This window comes from Cyanistes caeruleus, chromosome 1, assembly GCF_971803275.1.
Source record: "Cyanistes caeruleus chromosome 1, bCyaCae1.hap1.1, whole genome shotgun sequence".
NCBI classification, from domain to species: domain Eukaryota; kingdom Metazoa; phylum Chordata; class Aves; order Passeriformes; family Paridae; genus Cyanistes; species Cyanistes caeruleus.
In genome coordinates this window covers 41,949,424-41,973,185 of record NC_141701.1, presented here as the reverse complement: position 1 = coordinate 41,973,185, position 23,762 = coordinate 41,949,424, and the positions used below count along the sequence as shown (strand labels likewise).

The window sequence follows — 23,762 nt, the reverse complement described above, 5'->3', positions numbered from 1 at the left end:
GGTCGAGGATTCCCTCCTTTTCCTTCCCAGTATTGTCCTGCATCCTGCAAGGCCCTTCTCCTTACATTGCTGTGTAGCTGTCGTGACAAAGGGGACTGGCACCAGGCACACTCCTGCTGCCACGGTGACAGCTGCTGAGCACTCGCCAAGCTCTAATGACAATAGCATGACCTCAGATACTTTATTAAGAAAGAAAAACTTGAAAGGGAGGCTACACTTAGAAGCAGACAATAACACCTCGTCTCAATGCAGCGCATTGTTTTTGCAAACCCAGGGTAGAAATACTTTAATATAATCTTGGTCTATTCTGTCCCAGCCTCCCTCCCCATTTTATGCACAGGTTCATCCACATCCATGATGGACTCTAGCTCTCAATAGCCTCTGTGTGACTCAAAACATGCAAATAGATGTTATGGACCACTGGGCTCAATACAAAACCAGGCATCATATTGACCATGCCATACTTCTAATGCTGCTGTGACACTGGTTATTTCTCTGTGCTTCACTTTCTCTGGGGGGTATAATGGAGTAAAATGGGGGTGATGGGACTTCAGTCCCCACAACAAAGCCTCCTGAGCAGCATGGGTCTGGATGGAGTGGTGTAAGGGATGGAGAGGAAAGCTGGGAGCTGTTCTGCTGCATGGAGCTTCTCTCCCCATGGGACATGGAAGGGGAGGACCCTGGTGGGCAAGAGCTTGTGTTGAGCTGTGCCTGAACTCTGCAGCTGGGATGGCTGCGGCAGAAAACCTTTGCCTGAAGCCACACAGAAAGTCTGAGAATGAGTAAATAGGCTTGGCAGAAGGAGGAAGTAGAGCTGGTCAGAAAAATTCTGACTAAACAAGTTTTTGTTGGAATTTACAGATTCATCAACATCAAAGCACTTTGTGGAGAGGGTCCAATTTTGACAAAGTTGCTTCCAAAACCAGGCAGGGCTTGAAAACTGCCTGCTAGGCACATTTTGGAAACCTGGCTAGTTTTATGCTGATTTATGCTGTCGGTTCCTTAGCAGCTCAACAACTGGCTGTTAAGAAGTATATCTTTCCAGGTGTAACTCTGAAGTGACTATCTCCAAGCAAGGAATCCTGTGGTGGTCAGTGTCTGTGACCCTGTTCCTGCTGCTTGTAAAACCCCTGGCTCAGGGACACTGGCTTTGCAGAGTGCTATCAACTTTTATCTGACACTCCTTTTTAAAAAACAGAGAAGTCAACTGACATAAGAGTTGCTGCTTTCAATTCTGGGACCTTTTAATTGGAATTTCAAAACAAAATCTTTACATTCCATTTCTTTTTTATGCATGCTAAAATAACTTCATTGATTTAAACAAAATTAAATTACTACTCAGCTGAATTTGTGTAAATTGGAGAACTTCAATGAATTGCTACATAACCTTTGGAACAGAATGAAGCTCAAAAAATACCTAGATATTTATCCATTCCAGTTGGAGTGAACAGTTCTTCTTTTGCTTCTTATGGATGGTACTGGTGGTAAACGTTAAAAACAGAAGATGAAGAAAAAAAAAATACTTGCTGGACCTGGTTCTTCTCATCGTGCAATTCCTCTTATCCTTTGCAACGGGGTTTGTGCGTGTGTGTGTGGTGCAAGACAGGGGGAGACAGAAAGGAAGGGGTATTTCACATTTCCTATGATATGTTTTGTTTGGGATTGTGATAACTGGATTCATTGTGCATAGTCTGTAAGGCTTTACAGAGCATTTCTTGAGCTTGTCTTCATGGGAGGAAAAAATGCTGGTGTGGTTCTTTTATTTTATTTTTTTTTCCCCCCACAGAGCACTTTTCCAGTCTAGAGTGAACATACAGTACTGGAGAAGCACAGAAATATGCCATTGCTTTCAGGCTTGCCCAGGTCCAGATGTGCATCCCAAGTTGTGCTCGCTTTGGGGAAACATAAAGAAAACTGAAAGGAATAGGATTTTACTGAAACAAACAGGATTCTACAAAAAGAAACAGACCAATAAAATCTGTGCAGAGAACATTTTCTTTCATAGTACCTACAATTATGCAGTTGTACTAATGCACTGTACTTCAAATTATGCCTGTATTTTGCAGCAGACTTTGCTAATTTTTTTTTTCAATTGGATACAGAATAATCTTTTAAGTAATGTGTTTATTTTAGCTTTGTTTTTCCCACTCCCCAAGGTCTGCTAGGATTTCTCTCCTATCTTTTTTATGTGCCAATGACATTGCTTGTTACAAGGTCAGGATCAGGATTCATTGTGGGGGGCAACAGTGCTATAAGGGCTTGACATGAGATCAGAAGTAATGCTGCAGTGAATTTAAAAAAAAAAATAAAGTAGAAAAAGAAATGTAGCAAGGCTCGTGGTGCCGAAAGATCTGGGTTTCCCATCCAGACACCATCTGTGAAGCACTTGGGGACAGTGCCTAATGTCTGAGTCATCATGTTTGGCAGTCCTTTACCCAGCGGTCTGTTTCCCTGGGGGGAATATTCATTGGGGGAGAAAAGAAATGGTAGAAGGACGGAAGATAAACTGCCCTTTAGCCCCATGATTTATATTTGGTCAGAGTACCCCTGTTCTATTTTCTTTTACTTGGAATGTATCTTGGACATGTTGTTTCAATATGAGACAATCAGCTGGGCTCTCAGAGGAATGTCCCCGGAGACTCAAAACAGCCTCCCAGTAGGGTAATATGTTCAGCAGAATTCTAAGATGTATTCTCCAACATCTGCACTCTATTTGTGCCTCCAGAATATTTCCCATCAACATTTGGGGAATCAAAAGGCACTTTGAGAGATGGTCACCAATTCTCTACACTGCATGATAACTTGTAAAATGTTTACCTCTTTAAACTTCTACTGAGCTGGTGGCTGTTTGTTTCTTTTTTATTTTTTTATTTTTTTTTTTAGAAAACTAACAACATAAGGACATGAAAATACACTTTAAATTATTTTTTCATATGAATGGGTTCTGAATGTAGTAGTAACTTCCTGTGAAACAAGAAAGCTTAAGGAATTATCATGAACAACGTAGTCAATGTCTTTTCTGGATGTGTGACAGAAAAAAGAACTACACAGTACTACTGTATTCAGCCACACAGTAGAAGTAAGTAGACAATCAAAGAGAGAGTATTACATGTTACTTCTAATATGCCATGTCCTCATTTTCATTATTTCATTTGGTTTTAGTAACCCCATGCCAAAAAAAAGGCAGATGCAGAAGTAGAAACAAACTCAAGGCAGATAGTGAAAATAGCAGAGAACTACATAAAAAATATTTCTTGTAGGAAGAAATTGAAAAGATTAAGATTATTTATACAGGAAAGTAAAAAGAACAAGGGAACATACAGCATGTTCCACACAAGGAATAATAAAGAGTATGCAGAAAGCCAATTTAAACCTCCTTTTCAACTTTCTCAGTGATATAGGAATTAGGAATGGTCAGAAAGAAAAGGAAATATTAATCGACACAATGTGCAATCAATCTGTGGGCATCGATTTTGCAGGGTATCATTTGTACAAACAGCACAAAGCTACCTGAAAGACTGAGAAAAATATTGCACAAATATTAAATGAAAATGTCATCTAGGCAAGATAAAACCAAATCCATCTAGCTGTATTCAGGAGGGCACATAAAGGTAGAAGAAAGATGAGCATATTACCACAATGATGGGAGCACAAGGGAGTGAGTGTTCTTATGGCAGGGGGTCTCTCAGTCACCTGTCAGTATTCATGGGAAGCTGTCTGTGTCAATGACACCGATTACTATTTGATTTCGGTGACTGAGAGCATTTAATAATTAAGAAATGGATTAAATTCTTTCCAATTGTTACTTCCTCATGAGCTGTAAGATTTCACGTGGATGAGAAGAGGCATTTGTCCATGAAAGGGCAACAGTGAGGAATTACAGGCAGCTCTTCCCTAAGCATTTCTCTTATTGGCTGTGTATGCAGACAAACCATCAAACTCAGTGGACCAGAAATAGGTATGTTATGGCAATCTCCTATCACAAGGCAAATGAAGCAAGCTGTAGCATTGCACACAAAGCACATGAACCCACACCAAACAATAAAGGAAACATCTAAGGGTTTATTTAATTATTTTTTTATTATTTTTTTTTCTGAGATCCTTTCTCTGTTTCTGTTCTGTGAAAGCCAAACAAAAGCAACAAATAACTGAAAAAATCCCTAAACAAACAGTTGGGACTTTGACTTGCGAAACTGTATTTGCATGTTTGTTCTGAAGAGGTTCCCATAGCCTGGCTCTGACTTTTATCTATCCCCACAGGATGTACTCCTACACTTTTTCTTCCAGGGTCCCATGCTTCCTGTGGGTGTTCTCACAGCTGCCAATTCAGACAGCTCGAGTCTGGAATAGACTTTTCACAATCCTGAAGATGCTATTCTCTAAGTCAAGTGATTCCACACAAAAATATGGCAGATGTTTAGCATCAGGAATCAAAACAGCATTTTCGCACCACACAGCACATTCTTCTCTTCCAGATACCTTTCATTTCCTCTCTACAGGATATGGAGCAATTTTCCTCTTTTGCTGCTGTTCATGTGAACTCAGGAATCTGGGAATTATACCAGGACATTTGAATTCCCATGTAATCTTTTCTGAGAGGTAACAGGGCTTGGTTCACTGGTGTCTCATGCTTCATTTTTTCCTGCCTAGAAGATAAATACAGAGGTAATAACACTGGATTGCTTCTTGTCCTTGATTTTTCAACAAGACCTCCTGAACACAATCTGTACTTCAGAGTAAGAGTAACCATGGGCCAGAATTACCTAAATGGGTATTAATTGTCTGCAAGTTTTGGAGCTAAAGAGAGCCAGATTCCCAGATGCTGGACATGAATATATGACATTAATGGGGGATATTCCAACTGAGATTTCAGCTACCTGTGGGCTTGGATTAGCCTGTGGTATTTTCTTAGGGTGATCTAGCTTCTTTTTATGAGGTGTCATTGAGCATGATGCCCTCTTCACCAGACTTTCCACTGGCCCAGAGAAAGGCACGTGAGCATTGTGCTGAGCCCAGCTCACACCATTCCCCACCCTACTGTTCCTCAGTACAGTTCAGTGCAAGGTTGCTGTGATACTGTATTGCCCACTGGAAAATGTCTTAAGTACACATATGCAATTTAGGGTGAAACAAGCTTGGAAAAAGCTGTGCCTACCAGTCCCTATTCCAAGCAGCAAAGAGGAATGAATTAATTTGCAGTCTGATTCTCTGTCACAGAAACCCTGGGCTTTCCACACATTTTGAGTTTAGCACTGTGACACACTGTGTTAAAGCTTTAGACATTAAAAAAATGAACACATTGCCTAACAGAAGATAAAAGAACTGCATGGCTGTCACATAAATTGTTTAAGCCAGTAATTAAATTACTTTCTTTGCTCCCCATTCACTAAATTACTTCATCAAGAAATTACAAGCTTTTTCTCTTCTCCTGATGAGTCTGAGACCAAAATAAATAGGAGGTACATTACAAACCCTTCACTATGTGAAATGCTGTTACTGATCCTGATTTTTACTAAGAATTTACACTATGTTGCCTGTGTTAGACAAACCTTTAAAGGAAGCTATAACTATTTGGAGGATGCAGAATTCATGCAGAATTGTCCTTTCTTCTTTTTAGAGTAGCTTGGTGATTAGGATTATCTGAAAGCTTTTAAACTCAGCATTTTTAACAGGAAAAATGCCTGCTCTCTGCAAATTTTCAATTTTGCTTTATAAGATTTAACATCTTCTGTAGACTATAGGATTTTAAAAGCTTTACAGAAATATTTGGTCTTTTGCCCATTTTTGAAAAGGAGGGGATGGGACATTTTCAGACAGCTATGCAAAACAAGCCCCGTTTACACCAAACCCTTAACATAAACATATCATGCATAAGCTTAGCAGCTGTATTGAAGTCAGCAGAGAGAGTGGAAAGGCTTTTGAACTCCTATTTCCACACTGGACAGATCTGCAGTGTTAGTACTGTTGGCGGATAAGGGATAGACAAGACCAAGCATACTTCTGAGGTTTGTAACTCTGTCTTGTATGGCTTCCCCTCCGACATCTGGAGCTGGGGGAGAGGTGCTACACAAACCTGTATGACAGATTTCCTACCCAAGGCTTCCCATATGTGATGGGCAGCCTAAATAGTCTTTGTTGGTTTAGTGGTGGACTTGGCAGTGCTGGGTTAATGGTTGGACTCAAGGATCTTAAAGGATCCTTGGATCTTAAAGGACTCAAGGATCTTTCAAATCTAAATGGTTCTGTGATTTTTTACGATTCTATTCTTTGACTATACAGAGAAGAATGACAGTTTTTATCAATCAAACTAAAGAAAGGGCAGCAATGTTGCAGGAAGAAAATGTTACGTGTTTGGCCTGAATCTTGCAGAGATTGCTGCATATTTTATCAGACACTTGCTGTGTTCTTTCAGGCTTCTCAGGAATGTCTCTAGCAGCAATACCATAGGTAGTGTGTCATCCAGTGTGAAGGAAAATGCAGGTCCTGCTCTGTACATAGACTACTGTTTCTTTATTTTTTCTGCTCAAGGGTAAAAGAAGGACTGTGGGTCAGTATTACACTTCATTATATAAATTTGTTTTAGTATGCAAGATTTCTACGAAAGTTTTCACTTTTTAAAATCCAGTACCTTAGAGAGACAATAGTTCTACTCTGATTTACTTTATTAACACACTATGATTTTGTATTTCAGATTCTTATATGAGTCTGTTATAGGAAGTAAGAGGAAAGGACCTTTCTCAGAGGCAGAGATTGCAGATGACCTCATGCTGATGAGACAAGATGCAAAGCACAAAGCTTCGGGGTACCACGTAGAACTTGGCAGCTTTTTGACACTTCTCTTTTGAGTGGCAGTATAGAAGGTCTATATTCCTGGAGTTTCCTGGGCAAAACAAACATTTTAAAGCACATATTATTTCAGACATGTTCTGGACTCGGTAAAAATTATATGTGCATATTCCAAATCAGTTTTTCTTTCAGTACAGACTTTCCATGATGTGAAGACGTATAACTATATTCTTAAATTTTCTATTTTCTCTACAAGATGATTCCTCAACAGTCAGCAGGCAACACTGACTTTTCTCTTACTGAAGGTGTAGCCACCTAAGTTGATTACTTGAACATCCTTCAGGAAACTCATCCATTTTAATACACATGTTTAGAAAAATAATTCACAATCCATTCTACATTGGGAATTAGTAAAAGTAACTTCAGTCTTCTTTCTGATGTAAGTACAGCAGTTGGATCTTGCTCCTTAAAGAAAGTCTGTAACTTGTTGACAAATTGGCACTTTAGCTGGCGTTCATGGTTCTTGCAAGTGGACATAAGGATGACAATGGAACTTTATCTGGCCTAAACCATGTAGCAGTTACTATAATGTCTTGTTTTAGTAGATAGCAATATTATGAATAGTTCCTTAGTAATAAACTGGTTATTTGCTGAACAGAAGTGCTATACTGGCTGCTAATTACAACCCTATGTTGGATATAATGCCAAGTTCATAATATTAGCCCAGAAGGCACTGGTTTCCAAAAGATAAAAGCTCTTCCAGTAAATTCAGTTGTAAGACTGGTGCCTGAGACCAATGGCACCAGACAGAAGCTTAAAAAAGCTGTGGTGCCTCCTTCTTAATCATTTGGATGTCTTTTTCGTTAGATAAATTAGGGGTTATTGACTAACATACTTGGGAACTCAAACTCTGTGAACTACTTGTTGAGTTTGAGTTGATCTATGTGGGGATCAGTCACGAACCAGCAAGGCAACGGCGTCATACATTTTACAAGATGGGAAAAAAAGTAAATATTACTAAATAGCTATGATGCCATAAAAAGGGCAAAAGGTTATAAAAATTATTGGCTTGAGGAAGGAGTCATGTATACAGAGGAATGGAAACACTTGGCTAATAAGTGTGTGGCATTCCATGGCTGTGATATCAGAATTCCCAATACCAGGCAACTTCCCTTTTCTTAAATCTTCAGCAAATGCCTAAATTTCCCACAGATAAAGAAGAAAATCAAATGGGAAACATAACACTCTGTAAGTAGGAAAAGTTTTTGTACTAGAGAACAGCACCACTATTCAGTTGCATGCACACAGCCTCCTCAGTGCAGGTTGATATTTAAGGACCGCAGAGAAGACCTCTGCTTTTTCTTTGCATACATTATTCTTTGTTTTTTGGGCTGGACCAATTAAAAATGCCTATGGTGCTTTAGCATAAAGGAATGAAACCTCAATGACTAATTTCCATCCTGTTTACTGCCATCTCTGAGTTTTATTGTGTATTTCTAATCACCAGTAATACTCTCTATTTTAAGAAAGAGATATTGTGGCTTTATTTTATAGATATGCTCTGGCTGGCTATGTATCTGCTAGGATTAGTTGTGAGGCCTATTTCATGCATCAGTATACTGTAAAATATGCTGCTGTCTCCATCTGGCTGCTCTGAATCTTGATCTATAACCCTAAAAGGAGACCTTGGACATAGCAGTTCCCTTTGTGTCTCTTGCCTCTTCTAGGAACCTTGTGGAGAACTGCCCTATTTACTAAATAGAAACACAGGATTTTGCAAATTGTGGTTTTTTTGTTTGTTTGTTTGATTTTTTTTTGTTATAGTATGTTTGTTTGAATTAATTTGTCTTGGATAGTATCATTGCATGGTGAAAGGACTACAGAAAGTGTTCCTTCCATATAATGTGAAAAGACTGTATGTAGAAGGGCCTCAAAGAGGTAGCCTTTGATCTCCTAACTACCAAAGTAAATTCAAGCCTGTCCCCATATAAGCTTGTACTAAGAAAACCATCTAAAAATAAAAAAGTGGTTTTTAATTCAGTGCATTGATGTGGATGGGGAAATTATGCTCTTTTAGCATGGATGGACACGCTGTGGCTCTGTTTCCCATCTAAGAATAAGAAGTTTTAGTTGCTTATCCTGTTTACTTAATGCCACTTCTCAATATTCCACTCACTTATTTTGGAATTCCTCAGGCACTGACTGTTCCTCTGAAATGCCAGTGAGCCTTGACAAAAGAAAAACCCACAAATGAGTAGTCATTTTAAAAAGCTTTATATCTGAGAATCACTGGTCCTTCCATTTCAGCCACCTGCTGCCTGGTGTGGTACTGAGAACAACTACCTCACCCTCAGCCCCTGTGTGTTCTTGGTTCAGGCAGCTGCAGTGAGAATTCTTCTTCAGGCAGTCCAGCAGCGCAGGCTGCCAAGGTTCATCTCCTGTGTGCTAACCTACAGGGCCTTCTGTGTGAGAAACATGAAAGTATGACCCCTTTCCAATGGATGATCTAAGGAAAATTACATAAATGAAAATACAGCAGAGTCCGGTCATCTGTAGTTATAAATAACTTCTGTTGTTTGGTCAGCTGGAATCACACAAACATGCCATTGTTAGGGGCTGCAAGTGTATGCATACAGATTTTTAAATGGGGAATAATACAGAAAATGAAAGGAGTAATTAACCAGATAAATGCTTGGTGTGTGTCTTTCTCTGGCCATCTAACAGATGGGCATATGAAGACCTGCAGTGCTATCGACAACTTGACCCTAGGCCTTCACCACATGCCCAGCTCTGCCAGTGTGGAGAGCTGCTCTGACTGTCTGACTTCCTAGAGAAGAGCATCAAGCCAGGACTTCTGCAAATGACAGGCACAGTTCTTCCCCTTCCTTTAGAGGCAGGAGTTAGATTAGAGCAGGGAAGTAGAGTGGGGAAGAATGGGAACAGCAGAAATCGTCCTTACAGGAGAAGGAGGAAACTAAAAGAGCCTTGCATCTCAAGTCAGCTTTTCTCTATGTTTCCTCCACCCTTCTTGTGAACAATAACTCCATTTGCTATCTCCTTTTCCTTCCTTCCCCTTCCCTCCCTGCAATACTTGGCCTGCGAACAGGGCAAAGAGGGTATTTTGTAGTAGTACCCACAAGCAAGCAAGAGGGTGGAGGGCCCTTTGTAGCCTTGGCCAGGGAAAGGCTTGGAGGAGGCTGCTTATGGCCACCAGCTTCCTAGTCTGGAAGAAATGGGGTGAAGAGTGTCTCTGATACTCTTCAAAAGAGAAGAGCAGTTAAACAAGCACTAGGAAGCCAAGGGAGTGTGTTAGGGGCTGTGTGATGGGCCAAGCTGGTATCTTAGTGAGGGAATTGCTAGACTGAGTGCTGGACAGGCCTTAGGTGCAGGCTCTGCAACAATTACTTGTCACATTGGGGTCAATTTTTGCTCTGGGAAGATGTCATCTAATGCAGGAATTCAAAATGTTGCAATAGTATGTTCAAGGCTTCTCAGATCTGCTGCAGTGTGGTGACACATACTCAAATGAAACACGCTGAGCGTACTCACCTTCATGCAGCCTTTTGTGCCTAAAAGCAAAGAAGACACTCCTCATTGCTTCCTAAGAACTGAGAGAGACAATGCTGGATGCCCTGGGAAGCTTAACAAGAACCTGAGGAGACACGAAGTCTGCCTTTTTAGAAAGGAGCAAGATAGAGAGAATAAGCAGATTTGGCCCTAGGCAATTTATATTTGTTCCTCTTCCTTTCTGCCTTGTGCAAATATTACTCTGCTCTCTTAATTTTGGCGTTTCTGCCCTTGCCTTGCAGACCTGTGGAGTGGGAAGTCAAGCCGGCAGCCCAAAGGCACCACAGCCAGAAGAGAAACAGGAGGAGGATGTGGAAATAATTGGAAATCCCTGGGTTCCAGAAAGTCAGCAGAGAACATGCCAGCGCCCTTAAGCTAAGGAGGGACCTGGGAGAGGGTGCAGTTTGCATGTTTGGAAGGAGAGAGGGAAGTGCGTGTTAATAAGGCAGTGTGAAGGTCTGTGAAGTGCAGGAGAGGCATCCGAGGTGGGAACCGCACCCTGTCTCTAATTCCCTCATCTAATCTGGCTGCAGCAGGAGCCCACACAGAAAAACCTCTTTCAATCTCCTTACTGTCAGCTGTCTCCACACCACTTTTGGGCTCTGCAAATGGCTAAAATGTGAAGCATGGGTGGGGTGTGTGTATGTGTGTTGTGTTTTGTGTCAGTTTGTAAAGCTTTGAAGTTGAAAAATTGTTTTTAAAATAAATTTCCTCATGTTGTGAAGAACAAAGCAGTAAATTTGCTACCTGAAACAGCCCCCATATCAGTTAAATTATCAAATGCAAATGGCTTATTGAAGTAATTCAGGAAAAAACCCAAAACTACTCCTTAAGAAACAGGCTATACATTTAAAAGATTTTTATTCTTCTCACTCAAGAACAGTGCACAAACAATATGGGTGCTCCCAGCTCTGCTGGCTGCCATTGACAGTGCCAGAGAGCTCTCCTATAGGCTGAGCTGAAGAGTTTTAGCTTGTTCTGCAGGACACTTGGCTGGAGCAAAGAAACTTCTCCATAGCCCAAGACTTCAACAGGTTATTTCATGTGTCTGTTCAGCCAGTGCAGAGGAAGTGAAAATCACCCTCAAATGCCCCTTCTTGGAAAGTCCTCTGGAAGATGGGGAAATTCCCAACTTTAGAATACTGGCAGAACATCCTATTTCTGCAGACTCTTCCGAAAGAAATGCTTTTTAAGACTGTGCATTTCCTTGGGACACTCATCTGGGAAAAATTAGGATAATTTCTTTAATCAAGCATTGTGGCTGGGGCAGGGAGAATTGGGGAGCCACATGACCTCTCTCTCATGTCCTTTGTGGCTGTGTAGGACGGGGGGAATCCATCCTCTACTAATGTGGCACTGCAGGCTTAGACAGCCCAATGAACCATTCTGTTTGCCCTCAGGCTCCTCCAACTTGAAATCAAGCAACAGAGCCACTTTCCTGCATGGAAGCTGCTCAGCAGGAGAAACAGGGAAGAGATAGCAGCTGCTTAGAGCTCTCCCCTTTTGCATCCAAGCTGCTTGCTGGCCCTGAGGTGCAGGGAGGGGGAAAGGGTGATGGGAGGCAGCTGGGGAATGTGATGCCCTCTGTATCCTTCCTGTAGTGACAAGCCTTATTCAAACACTTCAGTTTGAAAAGCTCAGAGTGCAGCTCCAGGAGAATGCTTTCAATTCATAATCAAATATGGGGCAATAGCAGATGGATAAAACAAACAATTGTGGGGGAGGATGAGGTACATTCTCAAACACTCTGGAGTGTGTTCTGGGAAGAAGACACCCACTTTCTACATGTTATTTCTCATTCAAGGAAATCTATGGGCGAGTGAACTTTGGGACCTTTTTCACTGTGCTCAGAAAAATTGCTGGAAGATGCACCTCTATTTTATTTTTTTTTTAAATATGGAATCAGTTTTCATGTTCTTGCAGGCTTTGAAGCTCTTCCTATCCCCACTGTATTACTCCTCTCTTTCTTACATGAGGAAATGGAGCAAGTAGCTTGTCTATCTGATCAGCACTAATCCTACCCTGTCACTATGCCAGGAGATGCAGCCTGTTGAGTGGAGCCCTGGCACAGCAACCCATACGTGCATTTAGTGCTCTGCGGGCCTCATTGTGTTACACTCCTCAGGATCCCTGCTCTGTAAGCTCTGCAAGAGGCTCTTCTCTCCAGTGGTGCACTGGGCTCCTACTGCATGTGCAGCCAGCTCCATTGTTCTGTTGGTGATGATAAAACATAGGCTTTTACAGCAAAGAAAGCCTCCATGCAAGCTGGGGGGCTTCTCAAGGCACAGCAGGTCAGTCACCAGAAAAACTGCAGAATGCTAGAGGAGTCTATAATGATTTATCATCTCATTGTGCTTGAGTTCCTATGGCTTGGGACTGCATATAAGATTTAAAACATGCAACAGACATGGGGACATTGGTAGTAAATGAAGGACCTGACAAAACAGTGAAAGGTGAACTTTCTCAGTTCAATCTTGTTAATCAGTATGGGGTTACTAAGCAGAGAGGGAGGATCTCTGCAGCTGGCAGGCTGTGCGATAGTAGCTAGAAGTGAAGCATGTCAGCGTCTTGGAAATCAAGTTTTTAACTTCATGTGGAAATGCCACATAGATTATAGTAACAGAATTTCCCTCCTACTGTCTGTGCAGCAAGACATCTCTCACCTTTAATTTGTTTTCAAATGTGATCAGTTTCTGCCACCTGTCAGCCAGCCACAGATGCAATATCATACCAGTTGGGAGGTAAAGGACAGAACCAAGTGTATTCAGTTTGAGAAAAGGGTAATGTACATTTTAAATCAGCAGCAGTAGTTTAATTCTAGAAACAACAACAAAATGCTTTTTATTTTTTCCTCTGAGTTCAGTTTTGGAGCCTTGTTTTGAAAACAGAACATTTTCTTGGCATGCCTTTACTGATTTCTTAAATGTGCCAGTGGAGGAAACATCATGCTCCTTGTGTCTTCAGCTTCTTTGTAATAAGATCCAGTTAAACAACTAAAGACATTAAAAATTCATTAGAGCATTTCAATGGTGTAGTCAATGAGACCTGTTGTTTATCAAAGCATTTCCAGCCAAATCAAATGTCTTTTTTTTTTTTAATCATATAGTGGAAGACATTTGTTGACTGTATATGTATAAAATTGATTTTACATTTATATGTAAATCATTTTACACTTTTCTAATGAAGCAGTAGGTAAAGTTAGGTAATAGGGCAGATCCGTGAGAACATCTCAGCTTCAACTGCCAAATTCCCCTTTAGGTCAAACAGCACAGGTGAATTACATCACAGTACTGGGGCAGTGCTCAGCAATAAAATAAGTTAATTGCAAATGCTTCATTAATTGTCTTTCTCATGAAGCATTTTTAGGGTACCTAAAGGTTTGCAAGTGAAAAGATGGTGAACCAAATTCTGATTTCCTGATGGTGTCTCAGAAAAAACTTGGGTGATCCATATGAATTATCAGCACCTAAATTATTGTGATACTTACTGACACTACTAGAAACATAGGAACCTTTGGACAAATCAAAATAGTATTGTCAAGGCAAATTTGCCACAAGAAAATAACTTGTCAAGTCTCATTTTGAGAACACTAAATTTTGTTCCGTATAAATTTCTGGAGCAGCATCAGGTTAACTGATACTTAATTTCTGTTCAACTCCACTGAATGTGTCCAAATCAAGAACCAAAATAGCTGATGCAGTTTTTTATCACCAGAAACTTGCACAAGTTTTTCAAAAACCTGTTATCATGGAAATAGCTCTGTTCAATGTGATTTCAGTTCTACCTCTCAGTGTGGTTACTGAGAATGCTAGCTGGAGATCTGAAGTTAACCACAATGTCCCAGTACAATAGAAGTTGAGCCAGTGCATTAGATCTGCATGACCTTTCACAGGAATCTAGACTGGAGGTGACACTAAACTTGACAATTGAGTTAAGACTCATGTTAGTGGGGAAAAAAATTCTATGAGGCTTGCTGCAGTTCCCATTAATCTAAACACAGTGGGGTCTGGTATTTTTGTTCAAAAGATTGTGTTATTCTTCTAAAATTATTTGAAAGGGTAATGGACATTTATACTTGGAAGACTAGGGACCTATTTGAATTTATGAGATTTCAGTATTTTAAGCTTTAAACTTGTATTTAAAATGTATGCTTATCTTGTGATATAAAATCTGTGGTTAAGCTTAGAACATAATGTTTCTCCAGATGTTTACATACATGAGCCAAACTGAGAAAAAGATTGTCAAATAATTTGATACCCAGCTTGGGAGAAAAACTTGGTTGAAATCTTTTCTTAACTGTGAATCATTAAAAAGAGTGATCTTTAGTGCATAGTATTTTTCAATGGAAGTCTGAAAAGACTTTTTCGTCTTAAAATGACGTATTTTATATACACACATTAAATATATACTCTTAAGCCTCCAAATAAAGATATATAAAGAGTACTACTTTCCATACTGTGATTTATCACCAACAGAACATGCTCAATTCTATGCATTTTTCCATTGCATTTAGAAATTTACTCTTGTCAGAAGTACAGAAGCTTCCAAAGCTTCCTTTTCTTGTAAAGATGTGCCTGACCTTATCTTCTATAAAAAGCTCTATTTTGGCTAACGCTCTATTTACATAGGAATGCAAGCATAATTAAATGCTGACAGCAAGAGGTCTGTTTGGGTGAAATCTGAATGAATATCTTATAGCAATGTGGTTAACAAACCTTATAAAAATAAAAAAGAGAAGCTGCACCCTCACACACTGGGCAGTGTTAGTAGAGGGTGTCCTGGAGTGGAGGTATATAAACAACCAGGTGGCAGTGTTAGGTTTGTGGTGTTGACAGCAGCATAAACAGCATAAAGAAGCCTTCTAAACAAAATCTCCAGCTGATCAGTGGAGCCGACCCACCACAGGCCTCCAGAGCTGCTGAGGAGGTGAGGTGCATGGCTAGAGGGTGCCTGTGTGTTTGCAGCAGTAGGGAAGGCAAGGGAGATGTGCTATGAGGTACTGCTCAGCCATGGGGCTGTGAACATGTGTGACCCTGACAGGCAGAGCGGACATGGAAACTGCAGAAGACTAGCACATCAAAGGGCTTTAGCAGCACCAGGTCTTCTGCTTCCCCAGATTCCAGAAAAGGAAGAGGTAACCCCATAAAAGTAGACCACTAGACTTTCTCTGTCAGGAAAAAAACAGAGTGAGCGAAATCCTCACCCTCTTAAATCCGTAAGGGTGTTACAGCTGATTTCAGAGAGTGGTAAAACACTGATCTTTTGCTAAGTCTCTCTAGCCTAAGCTGCCTGTGTGGTTTTTGAGGGCACAGAGAGGGATCAATACTCTGTCCATCTTTCTCCTTTTCTAAAATCTCCCCTTGCCTGCTTGTTCTGTTGGAGTCAAAAAAACAGTATGTGTTGAAATCACCCATGGATGCTTAAGAGCAGTGTGGCATGAAGGAAATACTGATTTGTGCAGTGTTGTGGATCTTCCTAAGAACGGAGAGTGAGCCCAGGTACCTTGTTTTTTATGTCACAGGCCATGACAAGTAGCGTTAAGTGAGATATGAACTGCTCTGAACAGATGCAGCTGGTGTGTTTGACTGTGATAAGTGGTGGAAAAGCATGCCATATCTTCCCTTAGGAATGTGTTTATTGGTTGAAATGTTACATCCAAACATACTATTTTTTACTGGTAAGTTTAAATAGGGGATACATATATACTTGCAGCAAATACTAGATAAATAAATAGATGGTTATATTTGGGTTTGTTCTTGTTAATGCAGTTTTTTTCACTGTTTCCAATGTTTTAAAATCTATCTGTATAAACTTGGGCATTTAGATCCATATTGCAGTCTACAAAGAAGTGGCCTCATTTTCCAAAGCACTGAGAGACTAAAAGACTTCTTGAAAAATAACTGTAGGAGCATCAAGTGCTGACATGATTGCATATAGATAGATGTGATCACAGTTGTTCATATAGAAATCAGATCCATTCCAGATTCCGTTCTAGAAGATGTATAGGTGCATTAATTCAGTGCTAATGTACTGTGTCTTAGCAGCAATAGCTTGTTAGTAAGTGACATCTTGATTGAAAACAGAAGAATAAATTGTTTTGGAAGATTCATAGGTTACAGTACTTCCAATTTCTTTGTAACTGCAATTATACCTACTAAAGAGTGAAGTATTTAATAGCATATTTTGTAGTACCACCTTTATTTGGCTTGTAGTGTAGTTGCTTAAATTTAGAAGACTAATAAAAGCTTGTTCTTTTTAGTTGACTGATAAAAGTTATTTGTCACTGTTTCCATCGCAGGCCACATGATTAAGATCAGAGTCAAGAATACAACTGTGCAGATCTCAACCACTGGGACCATTGCTGTGCACTGAGATAACCAAAAAAGGTAGAGACTGAAAGAAGACAGTGTGATTTGAAATTAATCAAGATGTAACAACTCCCTTCTGTAGGCTGTGGTTGGGAATTCTCAGCTGAGCTGAGTGTGCCAATGGCTGATTCACAACTGCTGGCCTGTTCCTTCTCTGACCTAAAGCTGTGCTCTTCTCACAGCTGCTGGGTTGCTGATAAATCCTCTGAAGCCTACAACCTTGGGTTGCCTGAGGTTAAGGGAACCCTGACAGTCTGCACCACTTGAAGATCAGTTCCTGGGTGTCTGAACCCTATAGGGAACATTTTTTTTCCCAATGAGCAAGATGTTTGAGGGAACGGCAGGGACTGTGATCTGAGAATACTGTGAGGAAGCAACAGCCAAGACCCAAATGTTAGTTTCTTTGGTAGCAGCTAATGCATTTCCCGACTGCAGTGTTGTCCATGTAACTTGAAAAGAATTCTGAATGAGTGTGTGGCAGAATAAACTAGTTAATGAGATCATGGGAGAGGGCTTTTTTTTCCTTGATGACCAACCGTTGTCTTGTCTGGTGGTAATAAATACACGACAACCACAAGTAACGGAAGAGCTTATAATTGCCAACAACACTGAATCCCAGGCTCTCTTTTCTGTGGGCCAGTGCGGTGCATGGGCCACACTGTAGTTCAGAGGAAGAACAGACAGGGTGAAAGCAAAACATAAATTTTTCCTTCCAGCGTGGGCTTCAGTAGTGGTTCTGAAAAAAAGTAAAAATAAAGTAAGCTCTCTGTAGAGTATTTCAGTTAATCTTTAGAGACCAGTAATAAAACTCAGGAAAACTATGTAAAGGAAAAGATAGGACGCTTTCCATAAGGATGGCTGGGCTTGGTAGGAAGATCTGCTTCTGATTAACATGCCAAGAAAGTTCTTAGGTTGAAAGAGAATTTTACTAGACGCTTTTAAAGGAAACTGTTTAGAAAAATGCCATGTACTGACCTCTGGGAAAGATCTCCAGAATCAGTGTTTCCTTCCAGTTCATTCTGAGGTTTCTACCTTTCTTCTCTCTCATGCACTCAATAGCAATAGTAATAATACCAATACTTTCTGTGCTGCAACACTCTCTACTTCAAAGCACTTCACAAACACTGGACTAGATTCAGTCTGGTCTTCTACAGATATAAACTTTCTGTTGAAACCCTGGCTCTGTTATAGTGAATGGCAAATTTCCCACCTGCCTTCAGTGCAGTTGAGATTTCACTCACTCCTTGTCAAAGAATTTAGGCAAAGCAGACCTTCTGAAAGAGGTGAATGTGATAGCTGAAAGGAGATGAAACCTCTCTTCGTTTCAGGGAACATATAAATTCTCAAAATGGAGGATAGGCATATCCAGACTGTTAGGGGAGTGACAAAGGGAAGAAAGCCTAACCAATTATTCATCTCACAGTGTCTCTTTTCTCCTAAGTCAAGCATTAGGAAAGTTCTCTGGTTTTGGTGTGCACTCGAATTTGTAAGTCTCTGGTATTTATGTAGATATTACTACAGATAAACAGCTTCTTGACTTACTAGCTTAGTTATAGCCTACTGACTTCTTGATAACCTTAGTTTTCTACTACTTTTGTTTAGCATTGTCACTTGCAGTTATTCATATCAGAACAGTAGAGCTTTATGCCCCTTTTCACAGAGACAGACCAGTCAGTAGTCAGACCATTACTCACATGCATGCTCAAATGTGTTTTACTTTTTAACACTTAAAACACTGCCAGTATCTTGAATATTTTTGGTCCTTTTTATCACATTGCTCAGTGAAGACAGCCTTTAAAGTCTTTTTGGGCCAAAGAAGATACTGTATGTTTTCAGAAGTATATTTAGAGGTTGTAAAATGTTTAGTGTTTATTTTGTATGACTAAACATTGCTTTTATAGTTTTGTGATCCCAAAGAAATTACTAACCATATTCAAGGCTGAAGAGGAGATGTAGCAGTGAATATCAAAACTGAACAGTGAGGAAGAAATTAAGAAATAACAAAAATTTCAAAATTTTTGTTTTAGTTTCAAAAATTAGTTGAAATGTTGAGTGATGGCAGCCAGGCTATATTTGCTCCTTTAGATCAGGGCTCTGAACCTGAAATCCTTATTCAGGGTAGAATTTTTGTGATGTTGCCATCTGCCTTTGCTTTTGAATGATCCTAGTGAGCATTTCTACCCTCCTGGGGTATATAAACCCCATCTGTCCAACCGTGTCTGTTACCTGAGCTGCTCTCATTTTCAGCTTCCAGTTGGTACATCCTGAATATGCCAAAGAGCAGTCCTGACATCTTGGCCTTGTTCTTATTTCTGCTGTTCCATGTGTGTATCTTATTACATGGAAGTATGCTGAGAGGTAGTTTGCCATGTAAAAATGTGATGAAAATTGAAGGAGGACTTCAGATTTTGGCCACAGTTCTTCGACATTTTTTTTCCTATGTATAAGTCTTTACAGCACAGCCAGAAAAGAATGTGAAAACAGCTGAAAAGTAAGTTGCTCTTCTCCTCCTTAGGTCTAAAGTCATCATTTCTCTGCGTATTTTGGAAAAGCTGCTTTCCAAATATGAGCTTCACAGAGTTACTGTGGCCTTGTATTTGCATTCTGTGCCTCATCACTAGGAGCAGCTGAACGAGTTTAAATTCTCAAAAGCAATGAGAAATTCACTAGAGACAATAAATCATAGACATCATGAACTTCTGACTAGTGTGAAGTCATTCAGAAATATATTTCCCACCAGATCTCTGCAGTCTGTGGTATTCCCATCAGGTGATTAATCCTCTGTCATGGTGCAAAAGGAGACAAGGAAATACAGCAGATAAGGAATACAACACTGATTATGCTTTCAGACTCTTTGGGTGATAGCAACAGACTGCAATCAGTTGCAATGCCTTTTAAAAATTCTAAATTATAACTGAAGTGATAAAGTGCTCTGAAGTATAGATGTGTGAATGCATGTAGGGGTCCATAGGTGTAAAGAATATAAAAAAAACCCCAAAACCAAAATACTGCATTATCTTTCCTGACTAGCTGAAAATACACATTTTTTTTATAGTTCTAAGGCTTTCAGTTTAATTTTTTCTCTTTGGGCTGGGAAAGCAGTCCCTGTAGTGTAAGAGGAACACACAATGTTTGAAATTGTCTGTTACAGTGATTACTGTCACTATTGGCCTCTGATTGTGCTTGCTCTCATAGGAAAACTTGGCAGGACTGGATATTACCAGATGCTTAAAGATTGAGTAAAAGTGGAGAGGAGCACAGGTGTAGAAACCCAGGAGAAAGAACAACTCAGTGAACAGGAATTATGATTAAATACAAGAAAGAAGAGTGGGTTGGTGGTGTTTGAGTGAAAGATGTAATTTTTCTATTGCTAGAGCTTGAAGAGCTCTGGACTGAAGTCAGGGGATTTAAAAGAAAAGAGTGGATGCCCTTAAACACTTTTCCCCTGAATGACTCCAAATGTGGTGGTGATTGCTGTTTGACCTGACTGGCACTGTCTGAATGGGAAGGGGTGGGAATGATGTTTGGAGCTGTTGATAAGGATTTTGATTGAAATACTGCATGCCTCAAAGAATCAAGGAATGAAGGTGAGTAGCTTTTGGGTTCAGTCCTCAGCCCTTCTTGAATGGTTAAAAGGAAGAGAGTGCCATGTAATCAGAACTGAAATTTCATTAAAGGCATGGAACAGATTGTGTGGTTCTCATTTACACCTGCACAAATTTGGATTTGGTCCATGAAGTCCAACTGCACACTGGTGGAACTGAGCCTGGTGTCTTATGCGTGGTCCCTGAGTCCAGCAGCAGTGGTGGGTGAGCTGCTGTCAGGAAATGGGGCATGTGTTTCTGTCCTCAGATCTGTGTGCTAAGTGCTAGGCCTGGCCTGACAGATGTTAAAAGTGCCTCTGAGTAAGCAGGGGAATTATATACAAAAGTTTCCTATTACGGCTGGAATAAACAATTTCTTAACTTTTGTGTATGCTTGTCTTTCAGAGAGGCACAGTGTTCTCACTCCATAAGAACATTGATTAATTGCCTCAGTTCCTCTGGATCCCAGCTTCTCTGGAACCTGTGAGAAATTCCTTTTCATAATACTGCACTGACTTCCCAAAAAGTTTAAGTGCTTCATAAGCATAAATTAATTCAGCCATACAGCATTTCTGTGATGTGGGAAAACCTGTGATGCCAACCTGACACCACTCACTTGACTTGCTTAATACTACAAACTGAATCAGTGATGTAGATAAGAACCAAACTCAGGATCCCTGCTTCTGACCTCCTTGCTTCATGCAGTGAATGCAGACGTGGCAAACACGCAATATTCAACAAGTGGTTGGATTGTGACTAGTGCACCTTTGCATAATAGTGCAAAAGCAATTCCTTTTATGGATTCCCTCTCCCACTTCAAAAACTACCTTTAGTGAAAGGAAAATGCTCTAAAAAGCTCACTCTTTATAAATGTAGCACTGAACCATTTCTGCCCTTAATTTCTTACCCCCACATAACTGTGAGTGGCTTTATTTAACATTCACAATCGAGTTTGTGATTTAGGTGGCTGAGTTAGCTGACTGACCTTTAGATTTGGTTCCCTCTGGAGTCAACAGACAGGTGTATATCTAGGAGGTTCTTCCAGAGGATGATTCAGAGCAGAAGTCCAAGTCATGTGGTCAGATTTGAGCTGAGTGAGCGCCTAAAGCCTTGAGAAACTCTTGTTCCTGATTGCAAAAGGTGGAGTTGGGATTATCTGACAGCACAGTATAAAAGAAGTGAAATATGTCTGACAGAGAAAAGACCAAGAGGTGATTATGTCTGTGCTATGTTTTGCATCTACAAGAGCTCTAAGCAATAGGAATAAACATACAGTGGAGACATCTATGTTACAGGCAACTGTCTAGCTGGATTCGCAGCACTGAGCATAACTCAGAAACTATACATTAGTTTTTAAAGGCTGATAAAAATTGTCAGTTTTGCATTAATAATGGGACAACCTGTTGTCATTTGCCGTCTTGTTCTAATCCATATCTCACAACAAGAAATAAGTAGGTTTTTTTAGTTACTGGTTTAAAACCACGACACCCTTATATAAAAACTTCTGCCAGACATTAATTTTCCACTCAGGGAGGCTAAATGCATGTGAACATTATCTGAGGTATCTTGAATATCTTTTCTTAAGACAAGACAATGACATTTCTCTGTACAAGTTCAAACATGACTCTCCCATGTTGCAAAGAACTGTCAAATTGAATAACAGGTACAGTGAAAGCACTTCTTTCCCAAACTATTCAAATGAGCATCACCTTAAATAAACAGAACCTGGCTAAGGGTTACATGAAAGATTTGTCATAGCAAGAAGTAATATTTGAATGATAATATCTCTTAATTTATTCATTATTTAAAGTTACTCTTTTAAATAGACCTAGAGCAGTCTTTCCCAGGTAACCCCTGAGATAAAGTTATCAGTCTCTGTCTCTCATCTTCACTGCATCCTGCTGTAAATAATGCTTTTGCACATGGTATCTCCTACCAGTGGTGATTGCAGTAACTCTTTGGCTCCCAGCAGAAGTAGTTGGGGGTGTGGTTAAGCCAGGATGCAGTGAACATGATTCATACAAAAAACCTCAGACCTTGGACTGGTTGTAAGGGATTCCCACGTTTATTATGTGGGAAAGTGTTGAACATATTGTATAAATTATACAATGGAGCTGAAAGATTGGGATTTCCCTGTGTTAGTCAGTTGGTTACTACACTAGATTTAGACTGTCATTAAAGAAGAAAATAAGAATCTTTCTTATTATAGACAGCAAGACAATATCCAGGGTACTTTTTAATTAAGAGAATCCCAGAGAAATTAGAAAGTGTTGCAGGAATTGGAGCAACAACTGATTTGCTTTTGCAAATAACTGCAATCTTTACAATGAAATGGTTTGATACTTCTTTTCTTGTCTTGAAAGCAGTCTCTCTAGCAATTCAGATATATTGACAGAAGACATGACCTTTCTGTGGTATTCAGGGCATTTACACTGTCTGACTGATTCTGCTTTAGTCATCTGTTATGGTGCAGTTTGGAGAAACCCAGGATCCTCATACTGCCAGTGTAGAGGAGGCAGGCATGATTCAGAGAAGCCAGGCTAAATGCCTAAAAGAATTTGAAGGAGATGGTGTGAATACCACCTGTGCTTCTACTCTGAACCTCATTTTTCAGTTATTTGTAGTTTTACTGTAAAACTTCTCTTGGAGCTCAACCTTTGCACACATGAAGTCAGAGACTTGTAACAGCCACCAATTTGTAACAGCTGAGAATCTGGCCCAGGATCTGTAATTTTGTTTTTAATAGCTATTTGGAAGAGATTATTTTACAACTTGTTCTAATATGTACATTCCCAGTAGACTGCTCAGGTAATTACTTGGGCTGTAGTTCAAATATTCCACAGTTTGAAATATACTTGCAGAAAAATCTATTTTTCTGTGTACAGAGGTACAGAACAGTCACTTCTTTGGCATGTGTAGCTATTCCTTTTCAAACAAATCCAAAATTGTAGGTGTATAAATGTATGAAGATGAAAATATTTTCAGTTTGTATTTAAGGATATATTTGGAAATGTGTACCTTTACACAGTAAAAATTTGTTACCTGGCAACACACAAGGTTACACAGAATAAAGAAATAAGGAAGAAATGCTCATGAAAAAGATGTTTGACATTGAAGAAAAGTTTTATATGCCATCTTGAGTGATGCTTTCTCACTAGCTTATATGAAAGATATTTTCTACCTATAAATTTTTCTTATGTTCACAGGTCAGTAGGCCTTAGTTTAAATTACTATGCTAAACTTATGTATATATTTACATTATGTATCTCCATAATTAATAAGAAGTTAAAGATCTCTGAGCCACAACAAATTAAAGTGATATTTCAAACAAGGTATTCAAGCCTGATAATTTAGTGCTTTAAAGATCCTCCCTGCATAAATTTGAAATTATTCTGAACTGGGCACACTGGATGCATAGGACAGCTTCACAAGTCAATTTTCCCAGGTTAGAGTCTTG

At 39.8% G+C, this 23,762-nt stretch overlaps 1 long non-coding RNA gene across 1 annotated transcript in view; it reads left to right on the top strand.

Annotated features, from left to right (window-relative positions):
* LOC111924871 (uncharacterized) overlaps window positions 1-23,762 on the top strand; it is a 101,452-nt gene that overhangs the window by 37,276 nt on the left and 40,414 nt on the right. Inside the window, exons 6-8 of the long non-coding RNA XR_002861879.2 lie at window positions 10,596-12,644; window positions 15,875-16,030; window positions 16,652-16,739. This is a non-coding gene — a long non-coding RNA (uncharacterized LOC111924871). The remainder of the gene's footprint in view (window positions 1-10,595; window positions 12,645-15,874; window positions 16,031-16,651; window positions 16,740-23,762) is intronic.